Genomic DNA, 17531 nt, shown 5'->3' on the forward strand with positions numbered 1-17531 from the left:
TCCTCCTGGGCCTGGCTCTCCCTCTTGTGCTCTGACACCTTCCCAGACACTAGCAACATTTTGTTTGCAAACAGAATGAATAACCATTTCCCAAGGTTTCTGCCAAAGACAGAAGAAAATTCAGGCAGAGCAGTGCATACTTTGTAAGGGAAGACCAGACGGAAAGACAGAGGAGGTGCCCAGACATTAACTGAGCCCTCCTACATGCCAGCCATTGTGCTAGGTGTTTTCTTACATTCCGTTTATCCTCATAACTACCCTGAAAAATAGAGGCTCACATCCCCAGTTTCAGATAAGGAAACTGAGAATGGCTCCACAAAAATCCTCCCCTCCTTCCAAAACGGCAAGGCCAGAAAGGTCACTGGAGAATTAGGAGAGGTTTTGTGGAGGTTTCCAGAACTCAGCCACATCCTTGCCCTTCTAAGGCGCACTTCCACCTCCCAGCCTCCCCTCCCCCCACCCGCCCTGCCCCATGGATGTGTAGCCCTGGACGTGAGCCTCCTACCTTCCGTTTTCCTCTGGAAGGGAAAGGGTAATGCTGTGTGGTCTCCAGGGTCTCTGCAGCTCTATGGGCTCTGCCTGTGATCACGGCCATGCCTACTCTTTGTTATCAGCATCTGATTCTCTGACTCAACCTCCTCATCATGCTGATGCCTGAGCCCGGCCTGCCTTCTCCGCCCAGCTCAGGTGTACCGCTCCCAAAATAGGTGGACACACACACACACAAATGACGCTTTTATTTTCTCTTTCCCAGTAGCACAGACATCTTTCTATATTTGCACATCTCTAGGAGATGGGGGTGAGGGTGAGGAGGAGTGTGTGTGGGTTGGGGTTGGTGGGGTGAGACAGAGGTGGGGGGACTCTTGCTGGAGTATGTGGAAGTCGGTGTGGAGGGGACTCTCAGGGAAGTCACAGGAGAAATGGAAGGAATTCACATCATAGAAGAGGCCTTCCTGGGGCTTGGAAATGATGCTGTTTCACCTGGATTCCGTGGCTCTCTCCTACTTGCTTCTACATACCTCCCTTCTTCCTCTTTCTTCTTTAAACAGGGAGCCAGTATAGCCACGGATAAGAATCAGAGGGAAAGAATGAGCCCAAGTTTTATTCAGGAAGGAATTCTTAGAAAAGAGAGATGCTAGCATGCTCCCTTAAGAAATAGTTTACATTCCACCCCAGATCTTGTATCTCTCATTTCCTACAGAGATAGAGGAGGAATTGCATACCCATGCGTCAGAGACCAGTCCCTGTCTGTGAGGTCACGTGGTAGTTGTTTGTGTACTTTAAAGCTGCCCCAATGACTTAAAAACAGCATCTTCCCCTACTTTCCCTTCCCGCCATCCAAGTAGAAGTCAGAGCCTCCGAGCTGTTGCCATTTCCATAGGGAGAGATGTTTTGGGAGTTGGTTCAAGTGAGTAGATTTCTGTCTTATCTGCAGAAATCTAATAGACCCCCAGACATCTAAAGTAAGGATTGTGCCCTAGCTGGTTTATCTCAATGGATAGACCATCGCCCCTCAGACTGAAGGGTCTCAGGTCAAGGGTACATACCTCGGTTGCAGGCTCAATCCCTGGACCTGGTTGTGTGGGAGGCAACCAATCAATGTGTCTCTCTCACATCAAAGTTTCTCTCTCTGTATCTCTCCCCCTCCCTTCCACTCTCTCTAAAAAAATTAATGGAAAAATATTCTCGGGTAAGGACTAACAATAAACAAACAAACAAACAAACAATTGCAAGATTCCTCGCTAAAAACTTAGAAACCCCGGGTTCAAGTCTAATCTTGAGCAACCCACCAGAGCTCTCAGTTTTTCCATCTGGAAAACCTGCCTCACAGTTGCTATGGAGATTTGCTATGGAGATCAAGTGTTGAGCAACTGAAAGGAAACTTCAGCAGCCCTATCTTAAGGAAGAGAAGAGGAGAAGAAAAGTCAGTGGGACACCATGGGAAGCCATCAGCAGGGCCAGGGAAGCCATGGAGTTAAAGGTGTAAATGTAGGGTGGGTCTGGTGAGGAAGCCGGGCTACCAAAACTTACTCTTAACCTTGCTGGTCAGATGTTATGATTACCTCTTCCTGGGAAGGAGGGAGCTGGGAAACCAGTACCTTCAGAACCACACGTTCTTTAAATGCCTGTGGCTACTATTAACCAGGTGACCTCTGCCTGGTCCTGGGTACCTGGGAAAGTAGCAAAATCAACAGATACAGCTTTTCCATCTGCCCAGTTCTGAACAGATAACGGTGTCCTCTGGATTTGATAGATTAGTGTATGAGAATTACCCAATCCTCTCATGTTTTGGAATGCAGCTTTATGAGTCACAGGAAAGTGGCAGAAGGTTCATGAAAAATGTCTTTTTGTCACTATGAATGTGGAGGCCCTTAACTACCCATAGTATGACCTTTCACTTGATGTACTCAGGAAGAAATGTGATCAATTATATTTATTAAAGTGAAATGTTGGAAGCAAAATCTGTTCCTACATTTGTATCATAGTATTGATACTTTCCTAGCAGGAAAATCTGGATCTTAAGTATAAATTCTCTTCTCCACAATGCTCCAAATGTCCAAGTGTATATTCTCACTTTTGAGACATATGGGCTCCTAAATGAAAATTGTTGACTTATATCCTTCCAAATATCATAATGAGTGATTGCAGTGGATTAAATCACTTGGTTTTTAATTTATACTATGACTGGGCTTTGGTAAAAACAACTATAGCACTCTAAGACCTACACAAGGCGTCTAAACCTCACAACTGTGAGGATATATGTTGTTATCATCCCCATTTCACGGATGAGGGGACAGATGCTTGAGGATGGTCAGGAACTTGCTGAGACTGGAGACCAACACATGTCAGCTCAAGACTGACTTCTCCTGCCTCTTCTCACCGTCTTCTGAGAGGGTGAGATTTCCTTGGAAATCAACCCACCATTTCCTGGGCGTGGTGGTCTCTATTGCACTCCGACTTTCTCTGGTGGAGAGGCTGGGAGAAGGACCCTCAGGAGTCTGAGGTCTAACGGCCTGGCCTTGTGTGAACAAACACTAGAAGCAGTGAAAGACTGGGGTTGGAGGACACGTACCTCCAGCTCTGGCGATGCCTCCTGTGGGTTGCAACATTTCTGTGTTGAGTCTGTGGACCAGAAAATGTTCCATGGTCTGGGGCCAGGGCCTGCCCTCATGATTTCTTGGACCCCACATTCTGCCACCTCCCAGTGGGAACACCAGGAACTGACAACGTGTGACTTGAGTTTGGGACTAAAGATAAGAAGCCCATATGAAGACACAGAAAACAGATGCAACTAGAAAGGGAGGAAAAAGCTTTCTCTTCAATCATTTTGGGATGTTTACAACTTTTTCTTTACCAGTCTTCATCTCTTACATATTTTATGTTTTGAAATAATAACAACTTTTGGTATGTAAATGACATTAGAAAATGCAGTAAAAATATTTTCTAAATTCCCTTCCAAATGCCATTTTTACAAACCCCACAAAATTTTCACATGTAGCTTTAAATTCCCAAGAAATTTTACTTCTCTATTTTGTCTTCCTTTTTCTCTTCCTCTCTCACCTGAAACACAATGAACTTTTTGAATTCTCATCACCAGCTTCTAGGGGTGTCCAGGGTTTAGAAGACAGAGTTAGAGTGAGTAAGACAGACAGGATCGATGAGAGGCTTGGTGTGTGAAGGAGACAGGGATGGGTACATTATTGCTTAAGGCAGCAATTTTCAACCTTTTCATCTCATGGCACACATAAACTAATTACTAAAATTCTGCTGCACAGTAAAAAGTGTATTTTTTGCTACTCTGACAAAAAAAAATGGGTATAATTTTGATTCATCCACACTGGACAACTATTGTTGTATTGGCTATTTTCATTGTTTTATTTGATAATCTAAGGGACAAGAGGTCAGTGTCCCTGAATAAATACTCAGGTATTGCATGTTTTAAAAATTCTTTCGACACACCAGTGTGCCTCTTGCGGCTCACCGGTGGAAAATCCCTGCCTTAAGGTAATGAATAGAAATGCAATGTAGGTCTGTTTGCTTAAAAACAGGCCCTAACAGACTAGAGAAGATAGTTTTAACTCTGTGTCTTGGATTATTTTGCCTTAAAATAAATCCAACATCTGAAATATAAGTCTGTAAAATATAAGTTTGTTAAAATTTTCATACAAAGTTTTCATTTAGATTAAAGGTCATGGGCATTAGGATTAAAGAGATAAAAAAGCAGATTAAATCTGCTTTTGCCAACTAACTAGCAAAGTGGCCGCTGGCAACTCCATGAGCAAAGCTAGGCTATCTTGTTTGTTCTCTGAGGTCTTTCCAGTTCTGACATTCTATGATGAGTATGAGTCTATGAATCCAGAAAGGAAATAAAACTGTCTAATGAGCCCGGCTGGTGTGGCTCAGTAGTTGAATGTCAACTTAGGAACCGGGAAGTTACAGTTGAATTCTGGGTCGGAGCATATGCCCAAGTTGTGGGCTCAGTCTTCATTAGGGGATGTGCAGGAGGCAACCAGTCAATGATTCTCTCTCATCATTGATGTTTCTATCTCTCCCTCTCCCTTCCTCTCTGAAATCAATAAAAAAATATATTTTTTAAAACTGTTTAATGAAATAAAAGTGTCAATTTAATTTATCTACCTCAGGTTGTTTCTAAAGATTATTTTGCCAAGTGACTTCACTGTGAGGAAGCTACATACAGGATAGGGCAAAAGTAGGTTGTATTATAACTTATTAATTATTGTATTATTTTCCCATACAAACAACTGTAAACCTACTTTTGCCCCACCCTACACAATGGGCTGACTCACTCAGGCAGATCTTGGACTTCAGTGGGGAGCTAGGATGGTTCCATACCTGAATAGCACAGTGCCTGGCACATAGCAGGCACTTAACAATTAGTTGAATAAATGAACGAATGAACCTTTGAAAAGGTGATTAACATTCAGTGATATGAAAGAGTCAGTACCTTCTTTGATCAATAACACAAAATCCCCACCACCAGATTTTAGGGCCAGAATTGCAGTCTGTCTGTCTGCTAATGATTGATACTTCCTCCTTTGACCGGATTCCAGTTGAATTAAATTCCATTCTGGAGTTGAAGTCTGATCCCAGGTATACTTAACCCCCAGGAAGAGGTCATTTATCTTATTTAGAGTAAACACTTCATTATATAACCAAGACTGTTTGACTTTTCAGGTCTGTCATAAGTTTAGAAACTGTTCTGCTCATAAAATGGTATTCTAGATAATTCTGTCTTTATATTAATCCTTCTTGGAGAGCAATTTAGAATTTTTAAATTGCAAAGCTTATCTTTATTTTTACACTGCGTTGGTTTTGACCCAGATGTTTTGATTTACCACTTGAATAAATAAAGCCTGAGATAGCAGGATGGGTTTCAGTTCTTTTTCATCCTGTGATTTGCCTTGGTGTTCCCATGACAATGTTCTCTCACTCTTTTTCTCTTCTTACCATTTCCTTGGATAGTCACACGCGGAAGTCTTCTGGATCCCTGCATAGGTGCTACCCTCATGGAACTACATGCACCTCAGCATTCTTGAAGGGAAGAAGAGAGCAGAGAGCAAGCACAAGGGCCACTTTAAGTTGTGTATCCCATGCCATATAGAAAAGCAATTGGAGTGGGAGCTTGGACTTAGGACTTCTAGCCCTTCCTTTGATTCAAGTTAGCTAAGCAAGGGCAAGTCCCTTTATTCTGGTTTAATTCCTCATCTGGGGTGTGAAAAGATTAGACTGTGGATTCCTCCCTCCTAGCTCCATGATTCTAAATTCCTGCCAATCCACTTGTGCCTGTATTTGTGAAAAATCAACTGAAACTATGGCTTTTAATGACAAATTTCTAAAAGTCCATCATAGTTTGAAGTCACTGCTGGTGGGAAACTCCTTTATTCATAAATTAGATCCTCCTCCAGTATCCAGAGGATAGATAGAGGACTAGACTATATTTGAAAACATTTTACGTCAATATATACTCAATTTTCTAATCTCGGGTGTTAAATTTATTTTTTATTTTTTATTTTTACAAAATATTGGTAGCATTAGTCAAGTATTGGGTTTTGCCTGAGAGGTTTGGACAGAAAGACTAAATTGAGTTTTATATAACTATGCAAAAAGGAATTATGTTTTATTATTCTCCAATATTAAAAGGAAATGAATTGTCTTTAGTCTCATGAATCAATTATTCAGCAAAGGGAATATTGAAAATCAATTCCCCCACTCAGGAATTAAAACCTCACTCAGCTAGTTTGAATCAGTTCCAACAGATTGCCTCAGTTTAACTTTGAAGTTTTGTACCCTTGAACCAAAGTGTCTTCTATCATTTGTAGATTTAGTTAGGAATCTTGGTTATATGTGATAGAAACCCTCAAGTCTACGTAACCCCAAATAAAGGGGATTCGTTGGAAGGAGAACACATGTGTGTAAAGGTAAGGTCTTGTAGAACTCCAGGACCGAGATGCAAATGGGCCTCAGGACCAACTGGGACGAGGGCTCCAGAACACTCAGGTTTCTCTTTTCATTTCTAGTCTCTATTGCCCTCTGCCCTTCTCAGCAGTCTTCATTCCTTCTCTACATCTGATTCTTTCAGTCCCTACTCCACAGGGAGGAATATGGCCGCTCGCAATTCCCAAATTTATATCTCCTCTCTTTAGAGACAATTCAACTAAGACTGGCATTCCTTAGGCACACTTTCCAATTCCCCTGAGAAGAGGCTCCTTGGTCCAGTGGGAGTTGGGTGCCCACCCAATCCATGGTGGGGCCAGGACTGGGGGCAGCTCACATGATTCCATCAGATTTTCTGAGAGCCAGACGTGGTTGTAACCATGTAAATCTTGGAAAGGGACAGTTTCTAGAAATTGATGGGATGTGGTGAGGAGGGGAGCAAGTATGGGCAGCCAACCCAGTAAATGACCAAAAACATTTTCAGACAGGTGTCAACTAAAATTTATAAGATAATTGTTTTGTCTAAATGTCCTGTCTAAGTCCTTTCAGATTTTAGGGAAGCCAGTTTTTAATACTCTTTGGGGAGATTTCTAAAAGGAGCATTTCTAAACTAAGCAATATAGTAGAATCAAATTATTACCTATATGGTCTATAAATAGATTTGCTTCCAGAATCTGCTATTGGTTATGACAGGGGTGGGCAAACTTTTTGACTCAAGGGCCACAATGGGTTCTTAAACTGGACCGGAGGGCCGGAACAAAAGCATGGATGGAGTGTTTGTGTGAACTAATATAAATTCAAAGTAAACATCATTACATAAAAGGGTACGGTCTTTTTTTCTTTTATTTCAATAGTTTTATTCATTTCAAACATTTTAACAAGAAGAATGTAAACACTAATTATTATAATTTGAAACTTCAAAAAATGGAGGAATCATAGCACAATAACATACCTTATATTGAAGATGGCAAAGGCAAAATAAAATTGCCTAACAAAGGAAAGGTACAAAAGCCTTTCAAATTAAACTTAAATATAATAAAATAATTTAAAACTAAAACAAATAGAAAAGAGCAAAATGTGTAAACAGTAAATTAAACATTTTCTTTAGTGCAACTTCCAAATTATGCCCGGGACGTAGATGTAGATGGCAATGTAGACTGGGTTGAAAGGTTTTTGGTCTTTAAAACATCAACTTCAGTGGGAACAGTGTTGTTGGTCTCCTTTTTAGCTAATGCTCTGATACTGTGCTCTCCAGGGGCGTGTCTCCCTACATCACCACCATAACGTGTCTACACATTCCCAGGGTGATGTCGGGGGACGCGTCCGTCCGCGGGCATTACAAGGAAGATTGAGAGGTTGTTCCTTCTACTGAATGGGTGGATATAAATCCGCCCACTCAGAAGAAGGAGCTGCGGCCGTGTTTCCCAACGTTGCCATGTTAACACTGCTGCTGGTGAAGGAGCGGAGGGGAGAGCAAGAGAACCCTCTGCTCTTTCTGCTCCATGGGCCGGATAGAACAGCTGAACGGGCCGGATCCGGCCCGCGGGCCGTAGTTCGCCCACGGCTGGGTTATGATATGGTAAATTTTCTCTTTCAAAGGTTGTTTTCCTTGTAGATTTTTAAAGACTACAAATGCTATAAGACTTACACAAATGTGAGTCTTCGGGTGAAAGTGGGGTGCTATAGTAAGCAGGTTGCCATCTTGGACTCTGCATGCGATCTCTTCAACTTTATAGCAATGCACTGGAACTCTTGACTCAGTATTGGAGGTCAGAGCAAAAAACAGTAAAGATAAGCCATGTTCCTCGAACTGGTTTATACCCATTCCTTGAACTAAACCATATCAACAAAGAACAAAATGTGGGCAAAAGAAAGAATGGTGCTCCTGTGGTTAGCACTGCTGGGCTAGTGTGGGATGGGACTGTGTTTTTAGGAAGCCCACTTTCCCTCTTTCTACAGGCTCAGCAGCTGTGGCTTTTGTTTTTGGCTGCCCTTTTTGTTGTGCATATTTCCTGTGATTATATTTAGTCAATGTTAACTTTTTGGAATTTAACTTTCAATTTTCAGGATGTGTGGTTTTTTTTTAAATTAACCTTTCAATTACCAGGTCCAGATTACACTCCCAGGCATTATTTAAGCATTTATCATTTGAAAATCCCATTTTATCTGCAAGGAGCTTGGGTTACTCTTGGTTGAGTGCTCAATCTGATGGTCTGATAAAGTAACGTTTAAAATGTCACCCTACTTATCCCAGGCCATAAGCAGCGAGATTTCAGGAGAGTTTGTTTATATATATATTCAATCTTTTCCCATAAAGGATTTCAAGTACCCCACAGCTATAGCACTATAATAGCTTAAAATAATGGTGAAGGTTATTACAGGAGTGATAAAGAATCAGTTCTAAGAAGTTATAAATCAAGGTTGAGGTGAAGAAAAGATCAGGAAAGAACATGCCATAAAGACCTACAGAGCTGGTGTGTTTCAAAGTCAAAGTAAGCCATGTCCTTTCTAGCTCCCCAAGCTTAAAGTGACATGATTAGTTAGCTACACAGTTCTAATCGTGAGAAGAGGGAGGGAGGCCAGAAAGGAGGGATGCAGGGAGGGAAGGAGAGAGAGGGAGGGATGAAAGGAAGGTAGGAAGGAAGAAAGGAAGGAAGGAAAGGAGTTCCTTTAACATGTTCCACAGGAATTAATTCTCTTTAAAAATGGAATTTTGCTTGCCCTTTAAAATAAGAATTAAAAGTAACGTAGTGGATAAAAACTTTTCTAAGGAACCGTTAACATTTGCTATTTCCCTGTTTCCTTAGACATATATGATTTTCTTGATAATTTAAGTAATCACTATAATAGCGATACTGTTTGCTGGCAACTTTAGATCTGTAACACTATTTGCTTCTATAGTTAATAAGCCCCCAAATACTCAGCTCTCTGACTTCCTTTTGCTTTTGAGTAATTTTTAGTTTTCTCCTTGTCGGCCTCTCCTTTCTTGCTGCTATTAGCATGTTTACCTCTAATGTACTTCTTTTAATCTACCATAGGCCAGGAAACTAGACAACAAATTTGTTTAAATTGTAAGACAAACGTGTTAATTTTGTAAAGTAAAAGTAAAAAGGGGTTAAGTGGCTCATCTAGCATAAAATCTCATGAGTTTTGCTGTGGATTGTTTTAGCTTCTGAGTTTGTGTGTTCAGGGATGATGCTTTTGACTATGACCATGGTCACATTCAGATGAAAAATGTTGCTAAACAAATAACTTCTGGGTTCATTCAGTCCAGAGATGTTTCTTAACCACCAGCTGTGTGGCAGGCACTGTTCTAGGCACTGGGGAAACAGCAGTGAGTAGGACACATGAAGTCCCTGCTCATACATTCTGCTAGGAGCCGGAAATGATAAACAAGTAAATAAAATAGGAACATCAAACTTCAGATTGTGACAAGTGCTTGGAAGAAAAAAAAAAAAAACAGGAAGGAGTGATGAGATGAGATGAATAGTTTATGTGATAAGAGAAGGCCTCAAGGAGAAGGTGAATGACACTTGAATGACAGGCACAGCCATCCATGATCAGGGAGGGAAAGGTTCCTGGAAGGAGTTAGCAGAAGAGTCCCATGTACCTCTGGGATTATCAGCATAAATTATTGGAAAAGTTGGGGCCATCAGTAGGGACAGATCACAGAGGGCCTCATTCTCAGATAAGGAGTGTGAATTTTATTCTAAGTACAACAGGGAGCCTTTGGAAAGTTTTAAGCACTAGAGGAACACAGAAATTAAGGGATGAGTGGATGCATTTATGAAGTGACTTCCCTACACTTCCCTTTATTCTGCAGATTAAAGGATTTACTATCCCTTCCTCCCACTTCCTAATCTTGTTGAAGAACCCTTGAGGCACACCACTTAAACCCTCTGAACAGGAAGCTCTAATTTTTTTTTCCTGAAGTTCTTCAGTTCTGAACTACAGGTATGATAAACTCATGAAGGATTAAGACAGGTGAAGGAGGGAGGAAAGTCCAGTTACTCAAGGATTTAAGATTACCCCAAATGAACCTTTATTCTAATGATAGATAATAGAGAAGATCCATTCGATATTTATAACCTCAAAAAGTATAATTTGTTGCAGTGTATAATGTTTAGAAATTAAATAGAAAAACTTTATTGTTTATCATTACAAAATGCATTACAACACGTTTTCCCTCTCGGGAGCGCGCCCATGCCTTTCTTCCCTCACAGGTGCGCATCACCTAAACTCTAAGGGTCCCCAGGAGACTTGCAACCAGGGGAGCAGTGGGCCCCAGCAGCTCATCCTGGGCTAACCCCCTGAACCTGACTTCAAGGCCCCTTTTCTCTGACTTTCCAGTGAGCCAAAGCAGCCCCACCTTGGCTCTCTCCTGTTGCTTCTTCTGTCCTAACTAAGCCCTCCCTTGTTGCATGGTCCTCAGATTTAATAAATGTACTCTCAAAGTCAAAAACAATGACAACAAAACCAAAATGCATTACATATCATAGGTGCTCCATTAGCATTTCTTACCTTTGAGATCACCTATGGCAAAGCCTCTCTAAATGACTTTCTTTTTCACTAATTCCTTCAGTTCTTTCCTCACACCCCTTAGTTCCTCCATTTCACATTTGGAAGGCATTGAACTGTGATGCCGTCCAGGCTGGTCACTTGTCAAGCAAGGGGTGGTTTGGCACTGTTGGCAACAACCCAAAGCAGAATAAAATTTCAAGCTATTTTGGGGGTTATAAATAGTGGTGTTTTATGAAAATGTATTTCTCTTGTGGCTTAGACTAATGTTTGGGGAGTTCTTGGGTGGGCCTGTGGCCAAGGAATTAGAGCAAAATTTCTCTTTGGCTGAACTTGTTGGCCTAGTTTTCTAGATCTACTCTGTGAATAGTTCCTGTGAGTAATGTCCCCCCAAGAGTGATAACTATTCTCCTAATGAACCAGCTTACTCCATGCTTAAACAACCTACAAAATAAATGTTTTCAACTTAAATAAATCATTCCTACTTTTCATGCCATTTAAAAAAGCTAACGGCAAAATCCTTTCTCATCCTTAGTCTGTTTTAGTAAGTGAACTTTTTCTTATAGTTCTCTGCAAATTGCCCGTCCACTGCCTTTTTATGCTGTTTGTGAACCACTTATGGCTGGCTGCTTTCTGCTCATTTATTGCATTGTCTTGTTGTTTGTAGCCTCTGAAGCCCTTTAGCGGAAAAAGGCATTACGTAAATCCAATTAGAAGTAGTTGCGGGAATTATACTATTGACTATGTAAGTTACTTTAAGCATCATTAAAAGAATTTATTAAATGTTTCTGTAGGTCCTTTACAAAGCACAAAATACATGGAAGATCCATTCCCTGCTTTCTATAAGCTTGAAATCTAAGGCAGGCAAACATTTAGGCAAAGAGGCACTTTTAGACATATTTAAGAAACATCAGCAGAATAAGGACAAGGTTTACTACTTTGTGTAATAATCAGAGTAGGCCTACTATGGGGTGATGGCTGAATAGGAAAGTTGTGCAAGTAACTCTCTGTGCATCCTAATATGAGAAGTCACCATCTCTGTTCCATTTAGTTAGGAGGAGATTTGTAATGGGATGGGCTTCAGAGGTCATGAGTGAAGAAAGGAAATCTTGGTGGCTTAATAGAATGTAAAAAGGGTTTCAGTTTGGGGTTTCTCTTGAGTTCAGGAGTTAATTATGTAATTCATTAAAAAGGAACATAACAATTATGTGATCATACATACATAGAGTGAGTGTTTTTCCAAACTGAAAATTAAGATTCTACCTTAAAAATATATATACCTTTCATTCAAAAGTATAAAAAATAAATTTTAAAAAGTAAACTACATTTATTAGAAAGAATAAAATATCATAAAAAGCAAAAACAGAGAGCATCATTTAATACAACTTTGGAGAATTTGAAATCAGGCCCAGAAAATCTCTACGTAGAGTGCCAGGTCTGTGCATTAGAGAGCATTCTAACTAGACCTAGAAGATTTTCCCTTATCCTGAGAGATTTCCTTTCTCAGGTGGCAGGTGATGATGGCAATTGAATAAAGCCACACTGTGAGGCGTTGCTAAGAGACAACAGAAACACAGGACTGGTTCCTGGAGGCTTGATCAAAGTCAGTGAATCTGAAGCTATTTCCTGGTCAGAGTGTGCAGGAAGGTGGGGAGCAGGGTTGGGCTTGGGATATTTCTTTGAATGAGGCTCCTTGTGCAAGGATTGAAACCTTGCCGTAGCACAGGAAGAATTCTGCTTTTTGGGCAGTAAATCAAAGTAGGTGATCCAGGTTGGGAGCAAGTAGAGTGTGACCTCTGAACAAAAATGAGGTTTAGTAATTTGTGACACTCTAATAATACATCAGTTCACAACAGTAATGATGTTAGGTAGGATAAGATGTCTCAGGGTCTGGGCAGTTCTTACCAAATGCTATTCTTGCTGAATGTTAAAATGTAACACAGTATTTTGCAGACACAGCTGTAAACAAGATGGGCTTGACAGGAACCCAACTGGATAAGTGTAGACAAACTGCAAAGAAGAAATCAACATGTAATTAACCAAATCCTATATAATAAAACCCTAATATGCAAATCAACTGAACAGCAGAACGACTGGTCACTATGACACTCACTGACCACCAGGGGGCAGATGCTCAATGCAGGAGCTGCCCCCTGGTGGTCAGTGCGCTCCCACAGGGGTAGCACTGTTCAGCCAGAAGCTGGGTTCACTGCTGGCGAGTGCAGCAGTGCTAAGAACCCCTTGGGGGATGTCCGACTGCCGGCTTAGGTTTGCTCCCCGCAGACGGACATCCCCCAAGGGGTCCTGGACTGCAAGAGGGCACAGGCCAGGCTGAGGGACCTCCCTCCCACCTTCCTCAGTGCACACATGTCATGCATCGGGCCTCTAGTAATGTATATAAGCAATGGCTAAGCCTTCCTTCCAGGAGACAGAACTTTGCATGTAAATCTGCTGTCTCCTTTACTTGCTGCAAGTAAAGAAAACTACCTAACAACAACCACATCTCATTCTTGAATTGAGTGCTCCAAGCAATGAATCCCTTGAATTCGGTAACAGCAATGTATGTATAGATTGGCTTTTCTGCCTCTTTCCCTCCCAGACAACATGACTGTTACTCTTAGGCCTCTTCTCATAAAGACCTGCCAAAGAATTTATAACATTAATTTCCCACCCTTTGCAGGCTTGCCTGGCCTGTGCTGCAGGTGGGAGAGTCTTTGCCTTATGCAAAAATGGGTTCCTACTTATTAAGAACAGGGAAAAGAATGAAATAAGTTATTCATGAACTATGCAGCAGGTATCAAAAGCCATCAACACTCTCAGAGAAAGAGCCATTTTATTATTTGTAACAAAATCACATTAAATTCTAGCCCCAAACTCCCATCTTGCTGGACTAGCAAGAAACTCAGTCTCAGATATTCTCAGGGTTCTCTGTCCACTAAAGTTGAGCCAAGGGTCAAGAAATTTCCATGATATGAGAGCACCTGTGAATTCCTGAATTCACCTGTTCCTTCAGCACATGTCAAGCATAGCACCGTGTCTAAGAGCACAGGCCCCGGAGCCAGACTCCAGGTGTGAGTCCTGGCTCGGCCTGCCCCTTCCTGGCTAGGTGGGACACTTCATCTCTCTGTACCTCAGTTTCCTCCTCTGTAAACTAGAGGTTAGATGAGTACATACCTTATAGAAAATAAGGATTAAGTGAGTTCTAATAGGTAATAAACTTGGAACCATGCTGGCTTGAGTCTGGACGCCCTATGTGCTTCAGGAAGAATAACACCTGAGAAGTATTCAAGTTAGGAGTGCAGGAGAGGAGGTCAAGGGTCTTCTCCCTCTTCTCTATTCCTGAGTAGAGGTGACTTTTTCTTAACCTCTTCATCTCCAAATATTAAGACAAAAGTTCTTATTTTCTTTGTTTAATCTTAAGTTCTGTGTTATATCAGTGTAAACCTAATATCTGAATTTTCTATGAATTCATCATCCACTACAGTGCAGAACTGGTGGGACCTTGAAGAAAATAAAACGATTAAAGCTTATAAATCTTCAGGAAAACAGAAGAGGGCTCTCTGTAGTTGGAAGAGTAAAGACATATGCTCCAGGGTCCTAGGACAAGTTAGAACGTAGGAGGCAGGAATATTGAAGCCTGGAAAATCCTGGCTAACTGAAAGCCATTTCATAAGCACACCTACCCTTCCCTTCATTTCTGCCACTCTCCTGCTTGAAACTCCCTCCAGGGCACTGCTTCTGAGCAGCCTCCAGGATTCACTTTCTACCACTTTCTAGGCTCAAGCCAACATTCTCCTCACCCCGGACACTTGTAGCATCTTCAAGTATCAGTGTCTTCTAACAGAAGGAAAATGTCTAGAGGGGACTTGTGCTCTTTTTTTTATATATAATATATTTTTATTGATTTCAGAGAGGAAGGAAGAGGGAGAGATAAAAACATCAATGATGAGAGAGAATCATTGATCGGCTGCTTCCTGCACACCCCCTACTGGGGATCAAGCCTGCAACATGGGAATGTGCCCTTGACCAGAGTCCAAGCTGGGACCCTTCAGTCCACAGGCCGAAGCTTTATCCACGGAGTCAAACTGGCTAGGGTGGGACCTTGCACTCTTGACACATAGCCTCCCCAAGGCACAGCAAAGGGCTTAGCTTAAAGGGAGGGAAGCTGAAAAAAATCAGGAGAAAAGCTTCAAATTCATGTTAATAAATGTGGAGAGGTTTCTAATTATTATACTACAATCTACAAATAAAACACCAAGATCAGGTCTGCCTAGCCCAGTGGTCAGCAAACTCTTTAGTCAACAGAGCCAAATATCAATAGTACAACGATTGAAATTTCTTTTGAGAGCCAAATTTTTTAAACTTAAGCTTCTTCTAACTCCACTTCTTCAAAATAGACTCGCCCAGGCCGTGGTATTGCCACACTCAAGGGGCCAAAGAGCCGCACGTGGCTCACGAGCCACAGTTTGCTGACCATGGGCCTAGTCTAAGTAAAGGAATTAGAGAAAATTTGATTTTACAAAAAATGTATTGATAAACTACACTGAGTGGCCAGATTATTATGATCACTGAATGCATAATAATCTGGCCACTCAGTATATGTATGTGTGTGTGTGTATGTGTGTATGTATATATATATATATATCCTATCTAATAAAAGAGTGATATGCAAATTGACAATCACTCCAACACATAAGATGGCTGCCCCCATGTGGTCAAAGATGGCTGCCCCCATATGGACACAAGATGGCCACCACAAGATGGCCAGCAGGGGATGGCAGTTGGGAGGGACCAGGCCTGCAGGGGAGGGCAGTTGGGGGCAATCAAGCCTGTAGGGGAGGGCAGTTAGGGGTGACCAGGCCGGCAGACGAAGGAAGTTAGGGGTGACCAGTCCTGCAGGGGAGGGCAGTTGCGGGGGACCCAGGCCTGCAGGGGAGAGCAGTTGGGGGGGAACCAGGCCTGCAGGGGAGGGCATTTAGGGGTTACCAGGCCTGCAGGGGAGGGCAGTTAGGGGTGACCAGGCCTGCAGGGGAGAACAGTTAGGGGCAAACAGACTGGCAAGGGAGCAGTTAGGCATCAATCAGGCTGGCAGGGGAGTGGTTAGGGGGTGATCAGGCTGGCAGGCAGAAGCGGTTAGGGGTAATCAGGCAGGCGAGCAGTTGGGAGCCAGCAGTCCTGGATTGTGAGAGGGATGTCCGACTGCCCGTTTAGGCCCTATCCTAGGATCGGGCCTAAACGGGCAGTCGGACATTCCTCGAGGGGTCCCATATTAGAGAGGGTGCAGGCTGGGCTGAGGGACACATACTAGTATATATATACATATACATACTAGAGGCCCGGTGCATGAATTCATGCATGGGTGGGGTCCGGCCAGCCTGGCCAGGGGGAGGGGACATGGGTGGTTGGCCAGCCTGCCTGCTGGTTGAATTCCTGGTCGAGGGGACAATTTGCATATTAGCCTTTTATTATATAGGACAGTGGTCAGCAAACTGCGGCTTGCGAGCCACATGCGGCTCTTTGGCCCCTTGAGTGTGGCTCTCCCACAAAATACCATGTATGGGCACACATGTACAGTGCGATTGAAACTTCGTGGCCCTTGCGCAGAAGTTGGTTTTCGGCTCTCAAAAGAAATTTCAATTGTTGTACTGTTGATATTTGGCTCTGTTGACTAATGAGTTTGCCGACCACTGATATAGGATATACACTGAGTGGCCAGATTATTATGCGTTCAGAGATCATAATAATCTGGCCACTCTGTATATTGGGTGTCTGGATTCAAGTGTACTTGGTTCATTCCAGTCTCCATGTCATCTTTTTTTTTGAGCGGGGGAGATACTACCAACCTTTATTTGCACTTTGTTCTCCTTTACTGGAAAGTGGGATCCACATCTGTGTAGATTTGCACATAATGGAACATAATTTGTTGAATTTTGCAGAAGTACAGCTTCTGCCCAAGCATTTCTGTTGAGTCTGGTTGGCTGGCCCCCTCTTTCAAATCTCCTATTCCCTTTCCTTCCCCTTCCCCCATAGAAAGAATGAAGCTTTGTTCTTAAGTTATTTCAAGCAAACTAAGCCCTGTGGAAACTGCTTCACTCTGTTTTTATAGTAGATCCCATAGCATGTAGAAGATTTATCATTCATATTACACTGAACAGCTCCCCTGTGTAATTCTTTGAACTGTTGTAAAGATTTAATGACATTTGCATTTAAGCCGCTGAAAGTAAATAAAATTATGATGTGGGGTGGCTATTCTCCTGCTGAGTTTAGATAATTTTAAACAACTTACTCTGTGTTAGCTTGGCATTAACTCAGGGTGTGTGCATAACTGTGGGCTGAATGTGATGGAAACTTAGGTATCTCTATAGAATTATGAAGCCTAACAAGGCTTTGGGTGAGGGGACTCCAAGGGCAGTGACAGGAGATGGTGGGAAGGGCTTCCTGGAATGCTCAGCTGTCCAGACCACCCCTTGAGGAGGAAGCAGAGGTGCCCAGAAGTAAGCACTGCATTGTTCTCACAGTCGTAGCGAACCCAACTCCAGATGGTCTGTATGTCACTG

At 42.3% G+C, this 17531-nt stretch overlaps 1 protein-coding gene across 1 annotated transcript in view; it reads left to right on the forward strand.

Moving 5' to 3' along the window:
• PSD3 (pleckstrin and Sec7 domain containing 3) overlaps positions 1 to 17531 on the forward strand; it is a 532096-nt gene that overhangs the window by 92789 nt on the left and 421776 nt on the right. The gene's annotated exons all lie outside the window — the stretch shown is intronic.

The sequence above is a fragment of the Plecotus auritus genome (assembly GCF_963455305.1).
Source record: "Plecotus auritus genome assembly, chromosome: 3".
Lineage (NCBI taxonomy): Eukaryota > Metazoa > Chordata > Mammalia > Chiroptera > Vespertilionidae > Plecotus > Plecotus auritus.